Raw genomic sequence first — 18,085 nt, forward strand, 5'->3', positions numbered from 1 at the left:
GTGCGAACTGATGTCTGTGGGTGTTTTCACACTCAAATGGCCTCTAACACCACAGCCAGATCCCAAGTTGGGACAAGTTGGTCTCAACCTCAGTGCACCGCAGAGGAAACATGCCACCTTTTGGGTAGTGTAGGAGAGTTCGGTGGAGAATTTCGCCTGTAGGGCGCTGTACCAATGGGGCAGTTAACTGGATTGAGATGGCAGCCTCTACACCATGAAGTGAAAAGCTTCCACTTCAGGGCATATAGTTTCCTCGTGGATGGAGTTCTCGACTAGAAGATGGTCTCTACAACCTTGGTTGAAAGACTTGAGGTTATGAGCTGTGCCCCCTCAGAGGCCACACCCACAGCCTCCACAACTCCAGGCGAGGGTGCACAATGGTGCCCCCTGCCTATGAGAGGAGATCCCTCATGACTGGAATGTCTCACGGAGACCCATCTAGGAGGGCCCTCAGGTCCGAGAACCATACCAGGCCTGGCCAGAATGGCGCTACAAGAAGTAGGCTTACCATGTCCCAACACACTTCCTCCAGGACTCCAGGAAGTAGAGAAAGCGTACAGGCACACTTCGTAAACGTCCAGGGTGAGAGAGCAAGGCCAAATGGAAGAACCCGATATTGGTACGCTTTGCCCCCGAAAGGTCGAAGGACTTGAAGGTCAAAATCCCTTATATATCTTAGGAACTACGGTTTGGCCTATCCAGCACCAATGTACTCACTGTTGGTCCATGCGGGTGCCAAGGTCAGCGAGGGAAGTTTACGATCTTGCATAGCATTTGCCTGACATGCCTGGCCTTTTGTAGTGCTATATGCAAGGTTCAGGTTGTGGTGTGTTCCATATGGACACCAGTCTGTCGTCACAACATAAGTCGTATTGACTGACAGACAGGGAACTTCTCAGTTACGCATGTAACCCTAATTCCCTGATTGAATAAGTCGGCATTTCAAACCCATATTTTGAAACCCACGATACACAACAGAAACACAGCTCCCATCACAGCGTTCTCAATCCTACTCTTGTTCATGTTGGTTAAATGGTACTGGGAAATAATTAGTGACAAATTTTCCTAGTACAACTAAAGTGGTATGAAAGGCCCTACTGTTCCTGAAAGAAGATAGTGATAGCAGTAATACTGTCTCAGACCACTTTGTGTTCACACTGATGCTTTTTGGATCTAGTCCAGTTCAGGGTTTGACCCTATGGCCTTCCAAAATTTGATCAATGTATTCCTCAAAAGTTAATATAAGTTGTATACAACAGTTACAATCACAGAGGTGATTTGATCGGTTTTGATGCCAGAGATCAGTATTTATATCCAACTTTAAAGTTTTTATTTATGTATTATGAATGGTTGTTATAAGGGTAGTATATTGATAAACATGCTGCTTCTTTCCCAGATATTTACATTTGATTGACACAAAACCCACTGTGTTTATTTGAACCATGGGTGTTTTTATCAGTTGAATAGAGGCTAAAGAGAGTGTAGTTTAACCCCTTCTAAACTGTTTAAACTGGTCAGGTGCACAGCCTGCGTTCGGAAACGGCTGAAATGAATAAACGGCTGTACATTGTGAGTGAATAATCTGTAAAGATCTGCCAGAAAAAGCAAAATAGAAGCAAGGTTGCCGTGAAAGATAGCATTGAACGAAATGATGCTGTCTATCTGTTCTATCTGTAATGATAATGACAGACACAAAGTTCAAACGATTTCTCTTACAAAAGAAGTTTATTCAAATGTACTATTAGTTTACTTCTTTAAAACTGGTCTGGTCAGAGGCCCTCAACTGAGTCTAGTTTCTCCCAAGTTCTAGCAAAGATTCTATTTTAGCGAAACTGGGCTATAATAATATCTCTGAATTCAATAATGTATTGCCTTTAACTGAAAATGAAGTGTTTAATCTCATCATTATACATCACCGTCACTCTGATGATGACTTGTGGCTAACCGAGCTGTTTCTTATTTTATTCCAACCAGACGTCAACAACATATGTCCCAAAAGAACAACACAAGAGAGCAAAGCGATTACATATTTTTTTACAATTCATTAACCCTTAACTGCTATTTTTAACCCATATGATCCACAAATAACTTCAGCCATATAATGATGCTCTTCTCAATATTGGTAAACTTGTAAAAGCTGTAAAATGTTTCTGTGAGTCCAAAACACTACATCCTCTTCTTCTTCTTCTTAATAAAAAAAGAAAGTGGAAATGTTAATAGAGAAATATTCAAATAATGATAACATTAGTCATTAATAAGGCTACTAGATTGTGTTTTATCTCTATGTAGTAGGTGTTCTACTTACTGGAATATTTTCATACACAGATGAGTCCAGATCAGGTTTATGAACATTAGAGCCATGACGAGGAGCCTTTATGAACGAAGAGACAAAGTATATTCAGCACTGTTTTATTTAAATATCCACAGACTTATATGCTGACATTAAAGAGCGTTTAATTTCTTTTTGACCAAAGCTGATGTTTAGTGTTTTATAGGAAATCCTCAGCCGGAATACTTACATTCTCATACACAGGATCAGTCATTTCAACATTGCAAGCTTTGTGCGGGCCGTCATGATTTATCTTTGTCTAAAAGAAAAGAATAGAGAAAATAAGTAATTTGTTTAAACAACATGCAGAATTACCTGGTCAGTAAACTACTGATAACAATTTTTTCTCACCTGAGCATTCTGTGCATTATTTCTGTTTTTAATCCATCTGTAAAAACACAATTGCAGCCAATCAGAAGCTATGACTTTAAACAAATGACATTTCTCTATAGGATGGGCTGGGACGTGATGAAACACGGTCCCCTTGTGATAGGTTGAGTCACATTGTGTTCACTATGCTCTGGGGAACACCGTTTCTCTGAATCCTGGAGCCTGATTTGACAAAGGTTTGTGTTGCTGCACAAACAAACAAATTTCATCTAGAGCTGACTGCTATTTAGGTTTAATTCCATGTCATCAGAATCGTTCTTCGTAAAAGAATAGTTGACCCAAAAATGAAAATTACACCATATTTTACTCACCCCCGAGCCATTCTAGGAGCATATGACTTCTTTTTGATGAACAGTCAATCATAGTAAAAACATTGCTTGTTCTCATTGCCTCAGGCTACGTTTAGCAATGGGAATGTTTTCTCAGTTATAATGTAAGCCTCAGACATCCTTAAGCAATACCTAGGAGCTATTAATGTGAATTCTCACTCATTTACACACACTATACCACACATATATATCGTACAAAATCAGCAGTATGATGATAACTGCAGCTCCACAAACCCCTCCGATGGATATATACAGTATCACCGGACGTCCTACAACAGAGACAAGAGAGTAAAACATCTGAACAGATTCATTTGATTTGCTTCAGAAAGAGTCATGTAAGTAAACAAGCTGCTCTACCTTTAACAGTGACAGAAACAGCGTCTGATCTCTGAGATCCGTGTTGATTGTGAGCCTCACAGTAGAAGCGTCCACTCTGTAGTGCACTGAAACTCTGTCCAGATCCAACAGATGAGCTTTGATTCTCCTTAAACCAGAAGAAGTTCAGAGCAGGTGGGTTTGAATCACTGCTGCAGATCAATGAATCACTTTCCCAGAAATAAACAGACTGAATGATGGAGACAGAGATGTTCCTGGGAGGATCTAAAATAGGCAAATATCACTAACAATCATATAAAAAAAATAATTTAATGTGATAGTTACTGAACTCACTAACTCACACATGACGCTTAAAGTCACAGCTTCAGAGTATTTCTCTCCATGTTCATTTCTGGACTTGCACTTGTATTCTTCTCTGTGATCAGATCTGATCTTTGAGATGTTGTAGATTCTTCCAGATCCTACAGTTGTTCCTCCTTTAATCCAGCTGATTTCTGCAGGTGGGTTTGAATCACTGCTGCAGATCAGAGTCACTGAATCTCCCTCCACTATTTCACCAGATCCATTCATGAACACAGAGACGTTCCTGGGTGGGTCTTAAATAGACAATAAATAAAGAGTATAGTTATGAATATGAACAGACATAAAATCAAACAAATTAAAAAACACATTTTAGAATCTGTACTCACACACGACATTGAGATGAACCTCAGGAGAGATGTAAGTGTGTTCCTGTAGACACAGCTATATCTGCCTGCATCCTCTCTTCTGACTGACTGCAGCAGGAGTATATTGTTTCTGTCTCTTCTCTCAGTTAATGGCTGTGAGTTTCTGTACCAGATGAATGTTGCTCTGTCAGTCAGAGCGCAGCTGCTTTACATGTCAGACGGACTGAATCTCCTCTGTCACTCTCTCAGGAGACTCCACCTGAAGATCTGAACACAACACACACATTATATCATACACTGATTATTATTCAAGAAGAGAGAAACCTCATCAGAGTCACCTAAAACAGTAAGAGTCACTCCTGGTTCACCAAGCCATTTCACATTGGCTTTATCAGTGATGAATCTGAAATAGTACTTGTGTTCATCTTTCTGTGTCACATGACTCAGTCTCATGGTGCAGTTCTTCTGTTTATCTCCCAGATACTGAAGCCTCTGACTGTATTCAGGGTCCTCAGACAGATCTGGAAACTCGTTATCAGTATTCCTATTTTTTGTTTTGGTCCAGAACGTTTTCATGATAGAACGTTCAGGAGGGTACGTAAAATTGCAGTTGATTATCACTGATGAGTTCTTTAGTGCACAGATGTGTGGAGGACTGTATCTCACATTCTCCTTCTGACTGTAACCCCCTAAATAAAATCACACTGAATTAAGCAGCAGCTTGCGCATAAGGAGAACGTAGTGTTAAGCATTTTTGTTGCAGGCACTCACTGTGGATCACAATCAGAAAGATCAGGAGAAGAAAAACCATTCTGACTGGAATCAGCATAGAATGAAACACAATTTAAAAATGACATATAAAAACAATACAGTTTAATTTTCACAGAAAAATATATTTTTTCTTTAGTTTCTACTTCTGTATTACGGAGGCGTCAAAAATGCTGGCAAAACAAAAGCTCTTAATTTTATTTAGAAATATAATTTATGTACACACACACACTAGCCCCAGTTATCACACCTAGTAGCAGTGTGTACAAATATATATACATATACTGCACACACACACACACACACACACACTCACACCCAAACACTAGCCCCAGCTATCACACCCATAGTACTTTACATCTAAGGTTTATTTAAAACTCTTTCTGTGCAGATGCACAATTTTAAGTCTTGAGTATAAAAGTCTAATGAATATCATCACTGCTATTGCTCAGCAGAAAAATGAACTGAACACAGTTCATGACACATTGCCCCAACCCTTGCCCCGAGAATGCAGTAGAATTTTTCAATCTTCAGTTACTATGTCTTTCTGTAACAGAATAATAAGGATTTTGATCGAGGCATTTTACTGAGATACAGCCGTGTGACAACTAGCCGCAACCAATCTCCAACGCGTAAGATATTTGCGTAAAAATAAATATAAAATCGTCTTACCCATTTCATCACCAGTCAAAGCAGTATAAATGATCAGGATGAAACTGACACTGTTAATTTTGTGCTCTAAATGTCACATGATTAACACATTATATTTAGCATGATTTTCACACCTCAGCTACAGAGCTAAGAAAGCAGAAGCTTTGGGGGTGTAACCGTATTAATCAGTTGCATACAAATAACAATAACGAGGAACCTAAGAGAACTTAAGAGAAAATAACTGCCTCAATAACCAACTTTATTCATAACTGTGCATTTGCTAAAACTCAGAGATACTTACAAGACACTGATGAAGAATCTAGATAGTGTCTGTGCGTCTGCCTGTACGCAGCATCACTCGTTTGTGGACGCTGTGGTCATGTGACGCTGATAAACATCACACTCAGGAAGAGGAAGTCAGAGTGAAGCTTGAGGCCTAAATACATGGCCAAGTATCGCAAATGCATACTATTTAGTAAGCTATTTAGGGCAGATAGGGTGGATAGTACGATATTAGGACGCAGGGCCATTGTGGCAGCTCTAGTAATAGAAGTCCCGCCTCCTAAGCAAAAAAGCCAATCAGAAGTTGTTAAAGTCATAGCATCACTGCAGCTGCTGTTATAAAAACAGTCCTGAGAGGCACATTTAGGACCCCACACAGGCATCGATTGGACAAACCTGAAGTAAATGCTTTAAATGTTGTTTGAGTGTAAGAATAAACATTTTTGAGACAGTTGATGCTAATTTTATCGCAGATTTAAAATGTTAAGATGTGACTTTAAAGCCAGCAGCTTTTGAGATTTTTACAAATATGGGAGCAATGTGAAGGACTTTCCTTGAAATGGATTTGGATTCTTTTTGACTCGATAAAAGGTAATGATCCACTGATTACCTCAATGTTGGCGTAAAATAAAAGTTCACTTTCATATTGTGATGGACTTTTTGGGCTAATTTTTTTATCTACTGGTATCAACTAGATTGGGAGAAGTAAGCATTGCATACTGGATTATTCATTTTTGTCAATTAATTTTACGTTTACTTGAGTAAATATTTCTATAGAGCACTATCACTTGAGTATAGTTTCGCTACTCTACCCATCTTGGTCCAGCTTCTGATATGAGAGTTATTCACTCAAGAAGTGCCATCTTTTCAATCTGTTTTCATCATCAGAGAATAAATAAAAACCTAACATTGAATTGGAACTCAAGTTACTATATACTAAGGACATGATAATTGGAAAGTTAGCATATGATATATCTTCTGAAATCTGAACGACTAAAAACCTGCCTTTAATGCAAAACATGACAAATATACAGATACATATTAAAGTATTAACAATCAAAAGGCTTTACAAAAACACCCTTAAGTGATTACTGTTTTAGCCAATAGAATCAGCAAATTACTTTTACAGCCATATCATGACGCTTCCATCAGTCATTCAGGTCTCCACACGCAAAGTGATTTATAAAAGCTGTAAAATGTTGCTGTGAGTCCAAAACACTACATCTTCTTCTTCTTCTTCTTCTTCTTAATACTACAGAAAGAAAGAAAGCCAGAAAGGACATGAAAATATTAATGAAAAATAATTAAATGAAATAAAATTTAAGATCATTAGGACACATTAGGAACAGTAGGTGTTCTACTTACTGGAATATTTTCATACACAGAGTCCGGTTCAGGTTTATGAATATTAGAGCCATGAAGAGTTGGAGCCTTTATGAATAAAGAGACAATGCATATTAAGCGCTGAATTAAGTGTTCATAAGACACTTCGTTTTTAGTCTTTTGAAATCCTCAGCTACAATACCTACCGTTACATTCTCATACACAGGATCCGTCGATTCAGCATTGCAAGCTTTGTGTCCGGCATCACGAGGTCTGGAATAATTCATCTTTGCCATTAATGGAAAAAAGCAGAATGGAGAGAAAAACTCAATATATAAAGACTACATTACGTACGATCAGTAAACTACTGATAACATTTGGATTTTTTTTCTCACCTGTGCACCGTTTTTGTTTTTAATCCATCTGTTTCTCCTTTAAAGACAATTACCGACACAATTACAGTCAATCAGAAAGTGCTGTTTTGAATGAGATGAAATCTTATGTATCTACCCGGGTCCTTTCGATAGGTTTACTTACATTGTGTTTAACATGCTTTGGAGAGCCTATTCAAGTTAAATTTGTCTAAGAGAACATATTTCCAGTGGCATGTTCACTCAAAAATGAAAATTACAGCATATTTTACTCTCTCCCAAGCCATCCTGTATATGTGTGTATATGACTTTCTTCTCTCTTTGTATTTTTTTAATTTAACCCGGCCCTTTTAAGCTTGGTAATGCTCATGGATTTTTTTGAAGCTCTGTCAATCGGATATACTGCAAGGTAACATTAACCTGTACACCTCTGGGGGGTTATCGCATGTCCTTTGAAGGAGATACATGTTTTTTTTTTTTTTCAAAACCTTATAATTTTGAAATTATAACCGAAATACCTAACTTCCGGCAAACAGCCGCATGCATATCGCCAAGAAACTTCTGCCTTGACGTATGATGCGGCTTGTACTACCTCTTTTTTCAGAGGGGTCCTAAGAGCTCATGCCAACTAGGATCCTGTGTGTCTCATTCTTTCAACAACAAGAAGACTTGGAGGCGTTGGAAGAACCCGTGTCTCTGTCTAGGTTAGTTGTGTCCTGCCAACAATGTTGGATATTTTTCCCCACAACATGGTAAACACAATGTGTATAAACCAATGTGTATAAACCTTAACACAATTTGTATAAACCTTGATTTTGTGAGATAGCAGGAAGGATTATTATGTTCCCAGCCATGCTGCAAGATGCAACAATTTATGCTGCCACTTTTGAATCAAAATATTTTAATGCAATGGCACTCAGCATCAACTTATTTGTTCATGCAGCCTCAGTATTCAGAGACCATTGAGGTTCACAGTAGCGTGGTAAATGCAGGCCTATTGAGCCTATTTTGGCGAAACTTTTACTGGTCCAAATGACGCGCAAACAGACAAATTTTTGGGGTTGAATTTAGAGCATGTGGGGGTGCTGAGTGACCTGAGAATGACATTTACATAAATATTTTAGATCTGATAAACCAAAGCAGTACAAATGAAAATCTTCACTGCTCAAACCAGCACAAACGTACCATGATTTAAACTACTTTTGCGACATTCACAACCTTCTCAGTCATTTATACACACTAGTACCACACACACGCACACACACACACACACATATATATCTTACAAAATCAGCAGTATGATGATAACTGCAGCTCCACAAACTGCTCCAATGGATATATACAGTATCACCGGACGTCCTACAACAGAGACAAGAGAGTAAAACATCTGAACAGATTCATTTGATTTACTTCAGAAAGAGTCGTGTAAGTAAACGAGCTGCTCTACCTTTAACAGTGACAGAAACAGCGTCTGATCTCTGAGATCCGTGTTGATTGTGAGCCTCACAGTAGAAGCGTCCACTCTGTAGTGCACTGAAACTCTGTCCAGATCCAACAGATGAGCTTTGATTCTCCTTAAACCAGAAGAAGTTCAGAGCAGGTGGGTTTGAGTCACTGCTGCAGATCAGAGTCACTGAATCTCCCTCCCAGAACAGACCAGACTGAATGGACATCAAACGTTTCTGGGCGTGGTCTAGCAACAATCAGCAAATCGAACACATTTTTAATTGACTAATGTGAACCAAAGTAAGAAAATTAGCATCTTTTTATATGAATAACTCACACATGACATTTAAAGTCACAGCTTCAGAGTATTTCTCTCCATGTTTATTTCTGGACTTGCACTTGTATTCTCCACTGTGATCAGATCTGATCTTTGAGATGTCGTAGATTCTTCCAGATCTAACGAGTGTTTTTCCTTTAAACCAGCTGATTTCTGCAGGTGGGTTTGAATCACTGCTGCAGATCAGAGTCACTGAACCTCCTCCATTATTTCACCGGATGGATTGATGTACAAAGAAACATATTTTGGTGCATCTATAAAGAAAACATATTGATTCCTTAAGGTGTCCTATTATGTGCCTTTTACAGGATGAAAATATATCTCTGATGTCCTCAGAGTGTTTGGGTTAATACCTCATGCAGGTCATTTTCATAGCTTTCATAATTACGAGATATAGGTGCGTTTCATAATGTATTATACAAATCAGCGCACGTTCGCTGCATTCTAAAACTGGGGTGGCAGATTATTTTCTTATTTAAGTCTGAAGCAATCTCCTAACATGGTTCAGGAGGCAGACACACTCTTTCAGCTTAAATCTAGATTAAAGACACGTATCTTTAACATAGCCTACAAATCTGTTAATGGGTTGAACACTCCCCATAACACCATAACATCATAAAAGAATGGCTGTTTCTTTCTTATTCGGTTCCTCAGTTCGTATCCAGATCAGATGGTTGATCTGCATCAAGAGATGACCATCATTGGACACCAGAAGAGAACTGGCCTCAACTGAGCCTGGTTTCTCCCAACGTTTTTTTTTTCTCCATTCTGAAAAGGATGGGGTTTTGGTTCTTTGCCGCTGTCGCCTCTTTAATTTCACTTAATTTCTAGCGATTATTGTTGATTTGGTTACAGACACCATCTCTGCATTTAATAAAATGATCAAATGTTTAATTTCGGCATTAAACATTACTTTCACTCTATTAATCACTCTATAAAGTGATTAATTATTCTAAGTACGTATGTCTGCTCCTTTAAATTCTCAAACTGTAGCAGGATGGATTCTGATTCTGATTATACAAACAATATCGTTTCTCTGTGGAGTGGAATATCTATTCTTTAACATTCTTTTTTATAGAACTATATCTTCATCATTATATTTATAGCTAAAAACAATCAATCAATATTGTGTTTATACAATTTGGCCTTTTATATAATGCGATTAGACCACTCTCAAATGTCAAATAGGGGCAGTATATTTTCCAATATTAAAATAAATTTGATTTTAACCTGAATGCGTCGAAAATATTGATCATGGAGCCTAGATGCGATCTAATATTTATTGTTTTCCGCTTATGTCCTGCCCCTGCAGTGTTGTGGACAACAATACAGGTAATGAAAACACTGTAGCTGAGCATCGAGATTCAAGCACAATGACTGCAGTTATCAGTGTTTACATTGATTTACATTGATTTCTTTGTGGTGGTGAGCCATAATACAGAAAACTGACCACCTCAAATACATTTTGACATAATAGCCCTCCTTTAATTCATGCCATTCAAACACAATCACCATTTAACAAAAAAAAAAACAGAATTAATGAATCTGTACTCACACATGACATTGAGATAAACAGCAGGTGATCTGAGATAGTGATTGCGTTCTTGTACATCACAGCTATATCTGCCTGCATCCTCTCTTCTGACTGACTGCAGCAGGAGTATATTGTTTCTGTCTCTTCTCTCAGTTAATGGCTGTGAGTTTCTGTACCAGATGAATGTTGCTCTGTCAGTCAGAGCGCAGCTGCTTTTACATGTCAGACGGACTGAATCTCCCTCTGTCACTCTCTCAGGAGACTCCACCTGAAGATCTGAACACAACACACACATTATATCATACACTGATTATTATTCAAGAAGAGAGAAACCTCATCAGAGTCACCTGTCACAGTAAGAGTCACTCCTGGAAGACCAATCCATTTGTCCTTATCAGTGATGAATCTGAAATAGTACTTGTGTTCATCTTTCTGTGTCACATGACTCAGTCTCATGGTGCAGTTCTTCTGTTTATCTCCCAGATACTGAAACCTCTGACTGTATTCAGGGTCCTTGAATAGATTTGGATGCCCTCATATTTTTCTCTTCACTTGATTCTTTAACAAGTGTTTTGATCCAGAACACTTTCTTGATGTGATGTCCAGGAGGGTATGTATAAGTGCAGTTCATTATCACTGATGAGTTCTTTAGAGCACAGATGTGTGAAGGATTGTATCTCACAGACCAACCAACACTAGATACACCTGAAACAAAGAATTAACACTAAGTGCCACTTATATTGATTTAAGGCTTTAACATATTATCAAATTACACAGTTTTATGTGTATTTTATATTTAAAACCATTTATTATGATAATTGATTTATTTTGAAGTGAGTGCTAGACAAATCTACGCTGTGTCTACGGAGAGAACAGATGCCGTGACTCACCGTGAATCATGAGCAGGTAGATCAAAATAGCAGCAGCCATTCTGACAAACTTCAGCAATACAATAACTACAACAAATATGCAGTGGATATTTAAAACGACATCATTAATTGCATTATTTCCTTTATAGCTGGAAAAACCCTATGTGTGTTTTTCAAGGAATGAACCCAAGTCGAGCCACCATTAAACTTCAATAAAATGTATTTTTCTTTAAAAATCCTTAAAATAACCATTTCAAATTCCTTTAAACTCCTTTTATAGCATAGGTTTTGTTGTTTTACTGTGACCTGGATCTTTATCATAAATGTTGGAAATAGAAATTATATGCCGTGAACATAAGCATTGAATTAAGAAGAGAAAAAGTATTATTTATACATTTTTTAATGCATGATGTTGATGTTTTTTTATTACTACTAATCACATTTTTTTCTCGTCTGAGGATTTTAGCTGTATAAAACTTGTCACAGTCCTGTTGCTTACTGAATGATTGTACATTATCACGTGAACAGCTGATAATATGTTTGGAAAAAAATACATAAAAACAGATTTTAGACCAAAAGAGAGATATAAAGTCTGTCTTACCGTGCTCCTAAAGCCTGAATGACAAATACTGAGATCAGAACACACACAGTCTGAACCACATCATGTAAACCAATATGATTTAACTTCCTCTTTCTCAATAAGTCTCTTGGTTTGTGGCAAAAAAAGGAGAAATATACGAAGATCTTCCTTTCAGGCGGCCTCAAAAAATGTTTCATGTTTATTTCAATTTTATGCACTTTTAATCCATTTAGATTACGGGCTTCTATGAGAATCGGTGTATGACCCTCAACAGTGAGACAATCAAAAAAATACAAAACGAGCTATTAAAAATTCACAACAAAAGTAATTCATAATTGGACAATCATAATCGCTGGATTGTTTATTCATGCTGGGATTCGTGGCAGAGTCTTGTACTAATGCTGGTACCCAGAAATGCATTACAACATGAAACGTTTTGCTGACCGTCGTTGAGATTCATGAGCTGAATCTTGAAGTCTGCGAAAACTGTTTGTGCACAAAATGATTAGTAACTCAAATGATCAGATTTTTATGATACCGTTAAGGCAATACGACGTTTATACACTCAGACCTCCAAATGAGGTCAGTGGGTTTGTTGGTGCTATATGTGTTTTATGTAAACTCGCAATTAAAACAACCAGTTCAACATAACCGCCACTAACCCAAAACAAGGAAACACTTGGATGGTGATTTCAAAGGAAGCAAAATACCATCTCTGTTAATTCTCCAGAAGTCTTACAGACATAACGTCAGTAGTCAATGGTTGGGTTGCAAAATTCTAAGAAAATTCAGAAAGCATCTTAACCCTCAAACCCTTATGTCCCGACATTGTTAGGAGTACGAACAAGAACTTTTAAGAGACTTCTCTAGCAGTGAAGAAAATGGACAAAACATGAAGAGGAAGGGAAAAATGTGTTGCACACAATACATGAAAGAGAATAAGAAGCTACTACTTTCCTTCTTGGACAACCAAGAACGACGGTGTCATATCTACCAAATGAGGTCAACCTCGCCTCCTCCTCACTGAGATAAACGGTTTCTCTTTTCCTCTGAGCTGCTCTCAGATTCGTCCTGAATAGCTTTAAAGCTAAAACTCCTAGTTAGCATTTTTTAAATTACTGGAGCTCTCTAATCAGGAGGATGCTTTGAATCTTTAAGGATACGGGCCCAGATCTTCAGAAGTTCAATGTCTACTTTTTATCTCTGATTTCGTTTTCATCGGTTGTCGGTTGTACTTCTTGTGTTTCGTTTAACCCTCAGGCGGCATTATATTTTCTATTCAGTCTAAATGGATGGGAAATCGTTACGCAATTGAATTACAACAAATGCAAATTAAGAACGAAACATTTTTGCGTGCACACACACACAAACATTGAACATTAGCGTGTTTTGTTTGTTGGCCTACATGAGTTTTCCTGCACTGCATATGGTACGAAGGTCTTTCAAAAGATTTCAATAAAAGTAGCATTTCCTTGACCGTATCATCAGCTGGCTTCGATCTAAACCTCATGCCATAAAAGCTTTATCCATAAGGAAGTCTTTCTGGGAAAAAACACGAGGTGTGTTTGTAATTTAAGCCCCGCCCCCAGCAGATACTTCAGTCTGACCACGTCTGGGACTTCAGATCCGTCTCACACACCTGAGAGCATCATTCATTCACCTGTGGACAGGTAGGACTTCATCTGTTCTTCCACGCACGCAACACAACAGAGATTAAGTATTAATTACATCGAGCAAACATGGCTGTCAGGGTTAAAACTACCCAACGGTTCAGTTTCCGTCATCGTAGATTTGTAAGACGGGAAATTTATTCTTATTTATAGAAACAAACTAATAGAAAGCGAGATTGATTCATAGTTTTGGTAACATAAAATCTCAATAGCTCTGACTGCTTCTGTCTTAATCACACACACACACACACACACACACACACACACACACACACACACACACACACACACACACACACACACACACACACTCACAGACACACACACACACACACACATTGAGTCAGAAACATGTTTACTGAGAACACCAACAAACGTCCTCCTCTACATGTACAGGAAGTAACCGCCCAGGTGACTTCAGAATGATGATTGTTCGTCAAATACACCTCAGAAACAGATAAAGTCGTATTTATTCATTCCAGTGTCTGTCAGCAGGAAGTGGAGCAGCCGTCTATTAATCTTTAGCTAGTGATCCTCAGGTTTCTGTATTGTGTAGGCTACTCACCAAAGTATTTTTTTTATGGTGCACAATATTTTTTATGGTTCACTTCTGTACAGTTCTGACGTAATTACAGAGAAGCAGATGATAAAGCAGCCATACTTCACAATTAACTTTTATAACAACTCTTTTTTTTTACTTTATGCCTTTCCAGCAACAAAAAGTATGTTTATATTTTGAAATAATAATAATAATAATAATATTTTAACTTTTGATTGTCATAACAGGTTCTTAAGATTCATCATCTGTACCTGCATGTAACGTGAATAAATAAATAAATAAATAAATAATCTGCCTTCTTTTCTATTTTTACTTTTTTTTATTTAGGAATAAGGAAAAATCTGCCAAAATGTGCTGCAAGGGTTTCCTCAAAGTCATGATGTTCATCTTCAATGGCGTCATCTTTGTGAGTATGATCGTCGTTGAGGTCTGGCCTTCTCAGGATTTCTCAATCAATTTGATTTACTTATTTGTTTATTTCGTCCCAGAATAGGTAGCACAGCGCAAGTCCACCGCGTTTATCTGTTAGCTGCTCTTTAAAAACCGAGCTACAATAGCCTTTATCAATGGAACAAACGCCCGCTTCAGTCACTTTCCACACGCCAAGCATTTTATTGTTTCATTAAACTGTAAAATGACATCCAGTGTCTCGCTCTTCCTCGTTGAAGCTGGCAGGAGCTGCTGTTCTGGGGGTAGGCATCTGGGTGGTGGTGGACAGAGTCTCTCTTCTGGGCATTTTAGAGAACATTGAAGACGCGTCGCCGAACTGGCCGGGCTGGGCCAACATCGCTACGTGCTGATCGGGCGTGGAGCGTTCTGACCATCATGGGCTTCCTGGGATGCTCGCGGAGCGTGAAGGAAAGCAAGCGTGCATGCTGCTCTCGGTGAGCGGTAACCCTTTTCCGTCGGATGTGTTCGCTTGCCGCTGTGAACGTTCACTTTCACGGATGCAGGCAAGAAGGTGAATTTCTCAACTTTTTTTTCCTAGTTCTTCAGCATCGTGCTCATCATCTTCCTCGTGGAGGTGGCAGCGCGATAGTGCTCTTCGTCTTTCAGCCTTTGGTGAGAGCTGATGCGCCGCACCAGAACAAAAAGCACATACACTCCAACACACTGATGAAGTCGCTTAAAAAAAAAAAAAAAAAAAAAAAACTGTAAAAAAAAAAAAAAACGGTAAAAAATAAAACTGTACAAAAAAACAAACAAGTAACAGCAAGCAGTGTATTGAATTATAGTACAATTCTAAAATAGAATTTTCTTGTAAAAATATTCATTTATTTATTTACTTTAGTTTTGTTTTTGACCAATGGTTAATATTTGACACGCTTTTATTATTACCATTATTTGACCTATGAGATTTATTTTATGGGATTACTCTCACAAAGAACGATTTCTAGAAAGCGTCAAGCGTCACGCTCACGAACCTAAAGATATGTCATTACAGAAATGTCTGTATTTCCATGCAAGTGGGAGCTAACAGAAATAACACTATCTTCATAAAAAGCAAAGTACGTTCTCTAAAAGCTAATGTAGAAAAAGTATACATTTTTGTACTATATTTGTTCCTGGAAATATTCTCATATTCACAATTCACAAGAAACCACGATGCTTATTCTGTCTGTATATACAAACAAAAACATATAATATCCACTGCACTTTTATTATATGACTAGTTTATGATTCCATGGTCCTATATGTGATTGAAATTAATCCGTCTTTACGAATCAGTAAAATCCGAGGCTGAAGGTGCATTTTAACCTCATTCCAGGTTCAGAAAGCTCTGGATGAAATTGGACAGAAAGTTGTTGGGCTGCATTGAGGATAACTACGGCGAGGATGATGGCTACACGTCAGTCTGGAACAGCACCATGTCCGAGGTGCACGGCGCTCTGATATGCTGAGCTCATGCTCGTGATATCATGTCTCTGATATTACAATCTCCAATAACTGTTTGTTATACGTGGTGCGATTTTCTAGCTGAAATGCTGCGGATATAACAACTACACTGACTTCATGAACTCTCAGTTCGTAATGATGAATGTATATCCTACCATGTGTTGCTTACGCCTAACAGTTCAAGACCGTGCAATGAAGACCAAGAAAAGAGAGAGGTACGTTTGGGTTCAAACTTATACCAGCGTGAGATTTTTGAATCGATTTATCGTGTGTATGACGGTCCCACATCTTCACTTGTTTGTCAAGCAAGCTGATATTTGTGTTATTTTGGCACACTGGTTCAGCCCGTTGGGTTAAAATAATGCATAACTGTCTCTAGCAGATGCAGATGTTGCATTGATGCGTGGTTTCTGCTTTGCAGGCGGTCGAGGGCTGCCTCCAGGCGCTGGTGAGTCTGATCGAGGATAACGCGCTCTGCTGGCCGGGTGGCTTTGGGAATCGCCGCTTTAGAGGTATTTATCTCATTTTGAACTCAACACGCTCTTCGATTGTAGATTAATGTCTTCACTATGCAATAAAGACAAACACGGTGATGATCACCGACTCAAGTATATGATACAGAACTGATGGTCTGAATTACTTTAGGAAAGGCTTCCACCTCTCTACCAAAAGTAGAGATGAAATAACTGACTTAAATGACTTAAGTAATATTCTCTTATTAGTGCAAATCATCTATTATTTATTTTTTACAATATTGCACCTTATTTTTGGTTTTACAGATTGCAGCGATGGTCGCTTTCCATGATCCTCTACAAGAACGTAGGGAAATGAGACCAGGACTGACTACAGACGGCCCGTTTACATCTCCGATTTAATTTGAAAGTTATGAAAGTTATGTAAATAGTGTATCTGCTGGAGCATGAAAGACATTTGCACTTTTTCTTCTTCTTTTCTCTTTTAAAAGTACAAGAATATTTTTACTCTGTGCTCAGCATGACTAATACATGAGCTCCTAAAGGTTTAATAATAAAACAACGTAGTGTTGAAAAGTACAGCTCATTAATGATTACTAGAGCATTTTATACATTATCTTTGGACGCAGTAAAAATCCTGTAATGTTTTTATTTGTATAAATACAATAAACTGTTGTTTTTTAAATGTCTGTACCTTTATTATAAGTCGAGAAAAAACTACTTCTCTCTCAAGTTGAATGACTTATTACCTATATTTGCCTATATATGTTACTTACTGTATTTGCCTATGTAATTAACTGTTAAATAGATTAAGGATTACAGTACTGTAGGTTATAGTGCAGTATAATGCATGAACTTCTAACAATCTCTGAATGTATTGCTATTTATGCTTTTATACTGAATGACAGAAGAGTGCAAACTATTCTAGTTAGATTTTTCAGATCTTTATTTTCTGCCTTGAAAACATCTGAAAACATTTCAACTGAGCAAAATAATAAAACATAAACAGACTTACATTAAAACATTTGATTATGCACTCTATGTATCAACTTTGAGGGCTTTTGGAGATCCGCATACATTTTATAGAGATACAGAAATAATATAACATGTTTTGCTGTGTTTCCTGAACACTATGGTCTCTTCTTATCCAGCTGAAAGACAAAAAAACATTAATAAATAATGCTAATAATAAATTCTGTTCTTGACCAGCGTTGGGTCAGAGTACAGCATCTGATTACTTTGCTGATGACTTATAAAAGGGTTAACTACTTAAA

At 37.9% G+C, this 18,085-nt stretch overlaps 2 pseudogenes; one reads left to right on the plus strand and one right to left on the minus strand.

Annotated features, from left to right (window-relative positions):
• Positions 1 to 1,770: 1,770 nt before the first annotated feature.
• Positions 1,771 to 12,275, minus strand: LOC122349254 (annotated as a pseudogene).
• Positions 12,276 to 13,829: 1,554 nt separating this feature from the next.
• On the plus strand, positions 13,830 to 17,169 carry LOC122349262 (annotated as a pseudogene).
• The last annotated feature ends 916 nt before the right edge of the window (positions 17,170 to 18,085 follow it).

Source organism: Puntigrus tetrazona, chromosome 1, assembly GCF_018831695.1.
Source record: "Puntigrus tetrazona isolate hp1 chromosome 1, ASM1883169v1, whole genome shotgun sequence".
Classification (NCBI taxonomy): domain Eukaryota; kingdom Metazoa; phylum Chordata; class Actinopteri; order Cypriniformes; family Cyprinidae; genus Puntigrus; species Puntigrus tetrazona.